The 9507-nt window shown below is 36.4% G+C and overlaps 1 long non-coding RNA gene across 1 annotated transcript in view; it reads right to left on the bottom strand.

Moving 5' to 3' along the window:
• Positions 1–4151, bottom strand: part of LOC125932821 (uncharacterized) — a 26145-nt gene extending 21994 nt beyond the window's left edge. The window contains exon 1 of the long non-coding RNA XR_007460761.1: positions 3789–4151. This is a non-coding gene — a long non-coding RNA (uncharacterized LOC125932821). The remainder of the gene's footprint in view (positions 1–3788) is intronic.
• Positions 4152–9507: the final 5356 nt, after the last annotated feature.

Below are 9507 nucleotides of genomic sequence, written 5' to 3'. Positions count from 1 at the left end.
TACACAGACATAGTAAGGCAAAGAATAGGGGAAGGTGATGTGTATGTATGGTTATATTTGAATACACATATCAGAAATATGGGTTTTTATGTATGTGTGTATACACATATATTTATAATATACCTATGATTTGCTGGTGACATATTTTTACAAGTCATATAAATAAAAATACCCTGTTGTATGGCTATAATTTTTAAAATTATCTCCTTATTCAAGGGTATTTATTTTTGAATTTTTGTTGATATAAAAAGGCTGCTATATGTGTCTTTCATTATTCAGGAATAAATGTGAAGTGGCTGCACATACATGTGCACTTTTATTTTTCATACATACTGAAGCATAAGACAAAAATTATGTGTCTGTTTACTTTTCTATCATGAGTATATAATCAAAACACTATTTGACCAAATCCTTGTATAATATTGAGGATTGAATTCTTTGGTAGATTTAGTAATTTTTAACTAAAACTTCATAGATTTTCAAGTAGGAAATCCTATCACCTGTAAATATTTCATTGCAATGACCAGGAATTTCCAGAAATAAATAACATCTATATATCTAGGTCTTGGTCTCTCTGTCGCTGTCTCTTTCTGACTTATCACACACACATGTGCATATAAATTTGTCAGCATGGGAAAAAGATGAAAGCTGTGAGGATTTGTGGGGACAAGATAACAGAGGGCTTGGGAAATCTATATTGGGAACTCTGATATTTGTATGATTTTATTCTTGAGGTGATTTCTGATTTGAAATCAGGTGCTGAGTGGCCGAAAGGCTAACTATAAAATATTTTAAGAGCCTTAGAATCTGAAAAGAATTTTTGCAGATTCTCCAGAGTAGAAGAAAAAGAATGGAGATCAGAGCTGGCCAAGTAAGAAGGACCAAGTAAACACCTCCACTTGAGCTGAAGCCTGAAAGTCTTGGGGGAGCTGCACGCAAGGATCAAGAATAAACCCGGGGACACCTGGCTGGCTCAGTCGGAAAAGCACGCAACTCCTGATCTCGGGGTTGCGAGTTTGAGCCCCACGATGGGTATGGAGATTACTGAAAAATAAAATCTTAAAAACAAAAGCCTGAAGCTAAACAGGCTGATTACTAGTAAGGAAATTTAATCAGTAATCAAAAAACTCCCAATAAAAACAAGTCCAGGACCAGATGGCTTCACTAGTGAATTCTACCAAACATTTAAAAGAAGAAGACCTAAAACATATTCCCCTTAAACTATTCCAAAAAATAAGTGAAGGATAAAAAAAAAAAAAAAAAATCACATGATCTCAATAACTTTGGAAAAAGTATTTGACAAAATTCAACATCCATTCATGATAAAAGCTCTCAACAAAGTGGGCTCAGAGGGAACATACCACAACATAACAAAGGCCATATCTGACAAACCCACAGCTAACATCAACCTCAACGGTGAAAAACTTAGAGCTTCTCCTCTAATATAAGGAAACAAAGGTGCCCACTCTCACCACTTTTATTCAACATAGTACTAGAAGTGCTAAGCACAGCATTCAGATAAGAAAAAGGAAAAAAGGGGGTAGCAGGGGAAGAAAAGAAAACACATCCAAATTGGTAAGGAAATAAAATTGTCACTATTTGCAGATGATGTGATACTATACAGAGAAAACACTAAAGCTTCCTCTGTGTATAACTTTTGACTCCCTCAAAACTTAACTACTAAAGCCTACTGTTCACCAGAAGCCTTACTGATAACATAAACAGTTGATTAACACATATTTTGTATATTAGGTAGTCTTATAATAAAGCAAAGCTGGGGAAAAAGTATTAAGAAAATCATGAGAAAATATATTTACAGTACTGTATATTTTTATTAAAAAATTTTAAAAATAAATATACAGTACTATATATTTATTTCAAACCTCTGCTGGTCACAGGTCAATTGTATATACAATGGAGTATTATTCAGCCATAAAAAAAAATGCCATTTGCAACAACATGGTTGGATCTTCAACACATTATGCTAAACGAAATAAGTCAGAGAAAGACAAATACTGTATGATCTCATATATGGAATCTAAAAAACTGGATAGACACAGAGAACAGATTAGTGGTTGCCAGGGGTGGGTGGTGGGGTAAATGAGTTAATATGGTCAAATGGTACAAGCTTCCAGTTGTAAGATGAGTAAGTTGTGGGGATGTAATGTATAGCATGGTGACTATAGTTAACAAAACTATATCATATTGTTGAAAGTTGCTAAGAGAATAGATTTTAAAAGTTCTCACCATATGCAAAAAAACTGTAACTATGGAGGGAGGCTTGTGTTAAATAACCTTATTGTGGTAATCTGTAATATATACATAAATCATGCTGTACACCTTACGTTTATACAATGTTATATGTCTGATCTCAAGGCTAGAAAAAATTCCTTATATAAAACTTAAAGAAAAAACTTTATACTGATTTTATATGGCTTTAAGCAAAGATAAAGGACTTTCCAGAAAGGGTTTCTTAGTATTTACAACAATTGTATAAACTATATAAATGCATGTTGTACTGGGAATTAATGCTTCTAGCTCATCAGGAGCTTCGTGTCCTCCTGTTGGTAAATACATGAGAAATCTGAAGTGTTCTGCGTATGTAATTTTTTCTCTTTCATCTCAAAAGAAATAAAATAGCCACACAGAATGGTATAAATGAGCTAGGTCAAAATATAAAGGAGATTGCCCTGTCCCAGCAAGTACTTTATTTACATTTTTTTTTAAAGATTTATTTTTGAGAGAGAGAGAGGAGGACAGAGGATCTGAGGCAGGCTCTGTGCTGACAGTGGAGGCTGAGCAGATGTGGGGTTTGAACTCACAAACCTTAAGATCATGACCTGAGCCAAAGTGAGGTGCTTAACCAACAGAGCCACCCAGGCAACCCCATCACCCCCTGCTGCCGACCCCCAGGAAGGACTTTAAAGTTAAATCTTTAGCTCAAGCCACAGTCTGACCACTTGTTTACTGCAGAAAACAAAGAGCAAATAAAGAAATAGAAATCTGGCTATGAACTCCAAATGGATTCCCTAGCTTGCTCAAGAGAGTTTGATAGAATTTTTCCATGTTCTGACTATGAAATGTTTTCTCAACAAATTAGTTTACCTTATCTCCAAATTAAATAACTAATGAATTAGATTATAAATTTTCCTAAATTCAACAGAACTCTTTTTTAACTTGACTATAAAGGTTAATAAATATTTATATAAATTCAAAACAAAAGAAAATCTCTAGATGGGGCGACTGGGTGGCTCAGTCAGTTAAGCGTCCTACTTCGGCTCAGGTCATGATCTCGCGGTCCATGAGTTCGAGCCCCGCGTCGGGCTCTGTGCTGACAGCTCAGAGCCTGGAGCCTGCTTCAGATTCTGTGTCTCCCTCTTTCTGACCCTCCCCCGTTCATGCTCTGTCTCTCTCTGTCTCAAAAATAAATAAAACATTAAAAAAAAATTAAAAAAAAAAAGAAAATCTCTAGAAAAGAAAACTTGAACTTCTAACACTTAAAATGGCAGATTTTTTTTTTTTTACTCTGTAACTCAGAGCAGAAAATTTTAACTGTGCCTTAAAATAAATGACCTGAATTACTAGTTTGCAAGATAATAAACTAATGAATGCAAATTGAAAGAAAACCATACTAAGTAAACTTTAGTAGTAATTTTAAAAATATCAGATAACAAGAAAACCCCAAATATATGAAAATTAAACCACACACTTTCTAAGTCATCATTGGGTGAAAGAATAAGTCACAAGAAAAACATTTTTAATTGAATAATAATGAAAATACAACTTACCAGAATTTATGGGGATACATCCAACACAGAACACTTAGAGGAAAACTTAAAGCCTTAGAATACCTAAAATAGAAAAAGAAGAAAAGTCCCAAGTCAATGATATCATCTCCCACTTTAATAAAATATAAGAGAGAACATTAAATTCAAAGCTAGCAGGAAGGTGGAAATAAAATATAAAAGCAGAAATGAATGAAATAAAAAAGAGGAGCACCTGTGTAGCTCAGTTGGTTGAGTGTCCAACTCTTGATTTCAGCTCAGGTCATGATCTCACAGTTCATGGGATGGAGCCCCACATTGGACCCTGCATTGACAGTGAGGAGCCTGTTTGGCATTCTCTCTCCCCCTCTCTGCCTCTCCCCTGCTTGTGTGTGGGTACGTGAGTGCACATGCAATCGGTCTCAAAATAAATAAACATTTCTCTCTCTTTTGAAAAGAGAGAGAAAAGCAGAAAAGAAAAACTAATGAAAGCAGAAATTGACGCTTTTTAAAAAAAAATTAATAAAATTTATAAACCTCTAGCTACAAAAAAAAATGGAAACCATACATTGTACTGATATCAGTAATAAAAGAAGGGACATCACTATAGTGCCTTCAGAGCATTAAAGAATAAGAGATTATTATAAACACCTTTGATAACCCATGTAAGATGGACAAATTCCTTAAAAGACACAAGATCCATGCATGGGCACCTTGGTGGTTCAGTTGGTTAAGCATCCAACTCTTGACTTCAGCTCAGGTCATGATCCCAGGGTCATGGGATTGAGCCCCATGTTGGGCTCTGCACTGAGAGTGCATCCTTCTTAAGATTCTTTCTCTCCCCCTCTCTCTGCCCCTCCCCTGCTCATGCTGTCTTTCTAAAATTAAAAAAATTAAAAGAAAAAAAAAAGACACAAAATCCCATATCTAACCCAACAAGAAATGGTAAGCTTGAGCAGCCCTACATAAATTTTAAAAGTTGTATTAGTAATTAAAAACTTTCCAACAAAGGAAACTCCAGGCTCATATGGCTTCATTGGTTAATTCTACCAACAATTAAAGGAAAAAGGAAAAAAAAAAACCCAACATATCAATACTACACAAAATCATTCAGAAAGTGTCTTTACTTCTGAACTCATTTTATGAGGCCAGTAATACCCTGATTTCAGAACTAAAGACATCACAAGGCAAAAGAACTACAGATCACTAACGTTCATAAACATAGATGCAAAAAGACTTAACAAAACATTAACAAATTGAATTCAGTATTACACTAAAGGTATCATATGTCATGACGAAGTGGAGTTTATCTTCAGCATGTACGGTTGGTTTAACATCTGAAAATCAATCAATATAATTCAAAATATTAATAAAGGAGAAAACTGTGATTTTTTTCAGTGGATACAGAAAAAGCATTTAACAAAGCCTAATAGCCTTTCCTGTGTTAAAAAGAAAACCACAGTTCCCCCAAAATAGTCACTTATATTAAGGTCCCACATCAGCACCCCAAGACATAATGCCTAGCCTAACTGCAGTTTCAACCCACCTAGGAATGTAATCTTTAACCAGTCAACATAAAATTCACTAGTCAGCACTAGGAAATTTACGGATAGACCACTTCTGTTCCCCCTTAGGAGGGTTACGTTACCTAAAATAATGCATTTTTTCCAGCCTCCTCTCTGCCTTTATAAACCTTTCCTTTTCTTGAGCTCCATGGAGCTCCTTTCCATTTGCTGGATAGGATGTTGCTTTATCATGAATAGTTTGATAAAGCCAATTTGATATTTTAAATTACTCAATTGAATTTTGTTGTTTGACACATGATTAAAACTCTTAGCTAACTAGGAAGGAAACTTTCTCAACCTGACAAAGGGCATCCATGAAAAACCTACAGCTAATAACATTTAAAATAAGGAAAGGCTGAAGTTTTCTACCAAAGATTAGGAATGGAGAAAAGACATCCAGTCTCACCATTTTTATTTAACATTGTACTGGACATTCTAATCAGTTTATTAAGACAAGGAAAAAATAGAAAGCATTTCAGTTGGGGGAAAGAAGTACAATTGTCATTATTTGTAGATGATATGATGCTGTAGGCAGAAAACACCAAAGAACCCACAAAAAAAAGCCCCTGAAACTAATAAATTTAGCAAGATATAAGGCCAATGTCCAAAACTCAAGAACAAAATCAAGTGTTCTATATACTAGTAACAAACTATCAGAAAATGACATTTCAAAAAAAATCCATCCACCAATAGCATCAGAAATAATAAAAGATTTAGAATTAAGAAATGACGTGAAACACATTTATATAGAAAACTATAAGACATTGCAAAGATAAATTATAGAATAATTTTCAACTTAATTTCAATTATCAACAGGCAAAATAAATTGAAATTTTGCCCTGTACTGCTTGAAATCATATTTAGAACCCCAAAGATTTTTTTTTAAGTACATCCAGTGTAGGGCTTGAACTCATGACCTTGAGATTAAAGTCACATGTCCTACTGACAAAGACAGCCAGATGCCCCTCAAACTTCAGTTTTAATGGGGAAATCATGCTGCTTTTTGTAGTCTTCAAGCATATTGCCATATATAATCATTTTCAGTATAAATTTCAGTACTACCTTTTGAGGATATCCTCCAGCTTGCACGGTGAGAGGGCTCCCATTGATTTCACGTCACTCACTTGAGGCAAAGTTTATGCAATGAGATGGTTAAAATTAATCAATAAAATGTTTGTATTTATTGAACCACTGCTATCAATAATAGGAAATCTTTTGAGTCAGTCAACTCCTAAATAAAGTTCCTTCTTAACTGAAATATTATTAATTCTAAGTTTGGAGCAGAGTTTTTATATTCTTTGAAGAGAAAGACTGAAGTCACCAAGAAATGGTTTTCCTTCATTGTCAAGTGAAAAATGAAAGGGCTGAGAGACACTTCAGAAGCCAAGTTGATCATTGGACCCCTCAGTGGCTGTGGTTGGAGCTCAGCCCAGGCCAGTGAGATGGTTGCAGGCACAGTAATCACAGGTCACGGTGCTGGGAGGGGACAGTGGGTGCAGAGAGCCAACTTAGCGGGAGGCCTAAACAGAGCAGTTGACCAGTTATACAGTGCCAAGGCAGTTTCTTTAAAAGAAATAAGAGCTAAGGACAGATTCATAGAAGACAAAATAAACAAAACTCAGAAAGTAATTGGTCACAGTAGAAATCTGGCAAAAGACAGCACCAACCTAGATCGTTTCCTAAAATACAGAAATATAAAAGTAGCTATTAGAGATTCATTATGCTGTTATTTGATATGCTTTGATTTTTTTAAAGGAAAAACAAGGCATATTGGATTGGTAACTTGAACTCTGACATGGAAATATCCTTCACAGATGGCCTTGGAACAATATCATATTGAAAGATTTAGTGTAAAGTGCTTGGAACAATGCCTGGCACACAGTAGCACTTCACAAATATTTATCATCACACTATGGCCTTAGAATTTTGTTGTCTGCAAGCTGGCCTTGAACAAAAATTTTCTGAAATAGGATAGTACACAAAATGCTGGTAGAAAAACAACATTGCCCATTGGATGATTATAACAGCTTGTGACTCAAGCTTCATATCTCCCTGGCAAAAGCTTTAAGTGTTTGAAATCTGGCTAAAACATGCTAGAAGCAAGTCTGTGTGTTCCTTTTTGTTTCTTGTAGGTCAGCGCAGCCAGGATTCCATGAAAGAAAAGTGACTTTTTCTCCATGACTACCAGACCCCCGGTTGCCCACCTCTGGAGACGCAAGCCTCTCTGCAGAAGCAGACGGTAACCAGGAGAGGCAGAGTGATGGCAAAATGCTATAGGGTCAGTCCTGTCTTCCCACTCCTTTCCCAGCAAGTCCCAGTGTGACTTCACTGCTTTTCTACTCAGGGAACTGTCTTGGCCACAAAACGTTCAGAATGTACCAAGCCAGAAAGGCTTGTTGTAAGAGAATGTATAGACAGCTTCCATTTTAAAGAAAACAGTACTGGAAGGGATTTTCCAAATTTTTAAAAGTAGTTACTGGGTGGTGAAATTACATGATTTCTCTTAGGTATCTGATGTTTTGACACATACAACACAGAACATGTATTAGTTTAATTTATTTTTTAAAGTAATCTCTACACCCAGCATGGGCTCGAACTCACAACTCTGAGATCAAGAGTCCCATGCTCTACCAACTGAGCCAGCCAGGCACCCTGGGAACATGTATTAGTTTAGCAAAAAAGAAAACAAAATAGCACAAGTTATTTGGAAACAATGGTTTGATTTTTTAAAGCCTGGAGAGTTTCTGCATATGCACTTACCAGTCTGGTCTTAAATATTTTATTATTTAGCATCAGAAATCATTTTTATCAAGATTAACACTGTAATCAGAATGCAAAACATGAAGCCCAGCTGTACCTTGAAAGTAATATAAGCAGGCTGGGTCCAGAGACCCAGAGGGGGTCCTGCAAGGCTAGCCAAGAAGGCCCTTGGCTTCACATAGATTGGAAATCAAACGTGAGGCAACAGGAGGTGGAAGCAGAGTTTACTGAAAACATAGAGCAGATACAGACTGAGTGTCCAGGAGACTCAGGAAGGAAAGGAGGGAGTCTCGTCTTTGCTTGGTGTCTGGGATTTTCACTGACAACTGTGGTGTGGTACACACATCCCCAGGCATCCAGGAACCAGGCAGAACAAGGATAGGGTCCACGTGTCCTTCATAAGTCACTTGATCCCTGAAGCCCAGGGTCTTGGCGTCAAGGTGTTTGGAGTCAGTGGTCTTGGAGAACATTTATGATGAGCCTGCCTGGTCACTCCTTAGAGGTTACCTATTGTGCTGGAAGACTCCAAAGAAATCATTAACCCCCGTAAGGAGGACATACGTTAAGGCATGTGTAAGGTGGGGGTGCAGGTCCCAGTAAGAAAAGAAGCAGGAAAAGCAAGGAAAAAGAATGTTTTGTTTTGTTTTTTTTATGGAGTCCCTTCACCCTCTCTGTCTCAAAAGGACAAGTATAAACATATGATCAGACAAGATCAGGATAGGAGAAAAGGCTTACTTTCAGATACTTGAAACATCTTCTCTTTTTGAAATGGCCTTAAACATCTTGCTCAATTGCGGGGGGCGGGGGGGGAGGTTGGGGACTGGGGCCTTCTGGTAAGATCTGGGTTTATGGCTTATACAGTTTGGACAACCACCAGTAGCTGAGTAACCACATCGTATCAAGACACAGAATAATCCCATCCCCCTGGAAAATTCCTTCCCACCTCTTGCTGGCAATCCCCATCCTCAGAAGCAACCACTGTTCTAGCAATTAGTTTTTTACCTCTTTTAGGAACTTCATAGAAGTAGACATTCTTCAATGATGAAATTGGCTCTTTGCAAACACAAATCTTAGAGGTTTAAAATTATCATTAATAAAATTATCTTTTTAAACGATTGAAGGAAGCCTTCTACTTTTGGAAGTCTACCTAGTTACTATGAGATTAGTCTCATACTTCAACCATCAAATGTTATTATATTTATACAACACAAAAATAAGATATGGGTAGCCTACATCTAATAATCTTAGGGAAAATAATCACTGGGAAGTTTGGGTGTGATTTGCTTCTGTTTCTTTTTAAAGAAACACTTCAAGTAAGATCAGTTTAAATAAGCCTTGTTAAAAAACAAAATTCAACCAAGTAAATTTGAAGATCTGATTCCTGAATCAGGCAGCATCACATCTAGCAAATAGAGGGG

Source organism: Panthera uncia, chromosome D2, assembly GCF_023721935.1.
Source record: "Panthera uncia isolate 11264 chromosome D2, Puncia_PCG_1.0, whole genome shotgun sequence".
Taxonomy (NCBI): domain Eukaryota; kingdom Metazoa; phylum Chordata; class Mammalia; order Carnivora; family Felidae; genus Panthera; species Panthera uncia.
The sequence above is the reverse complement of the archived record's forward strand: the minus strand, read 5'-3'. Positions and strand labels throughout refer to the sequence as shown.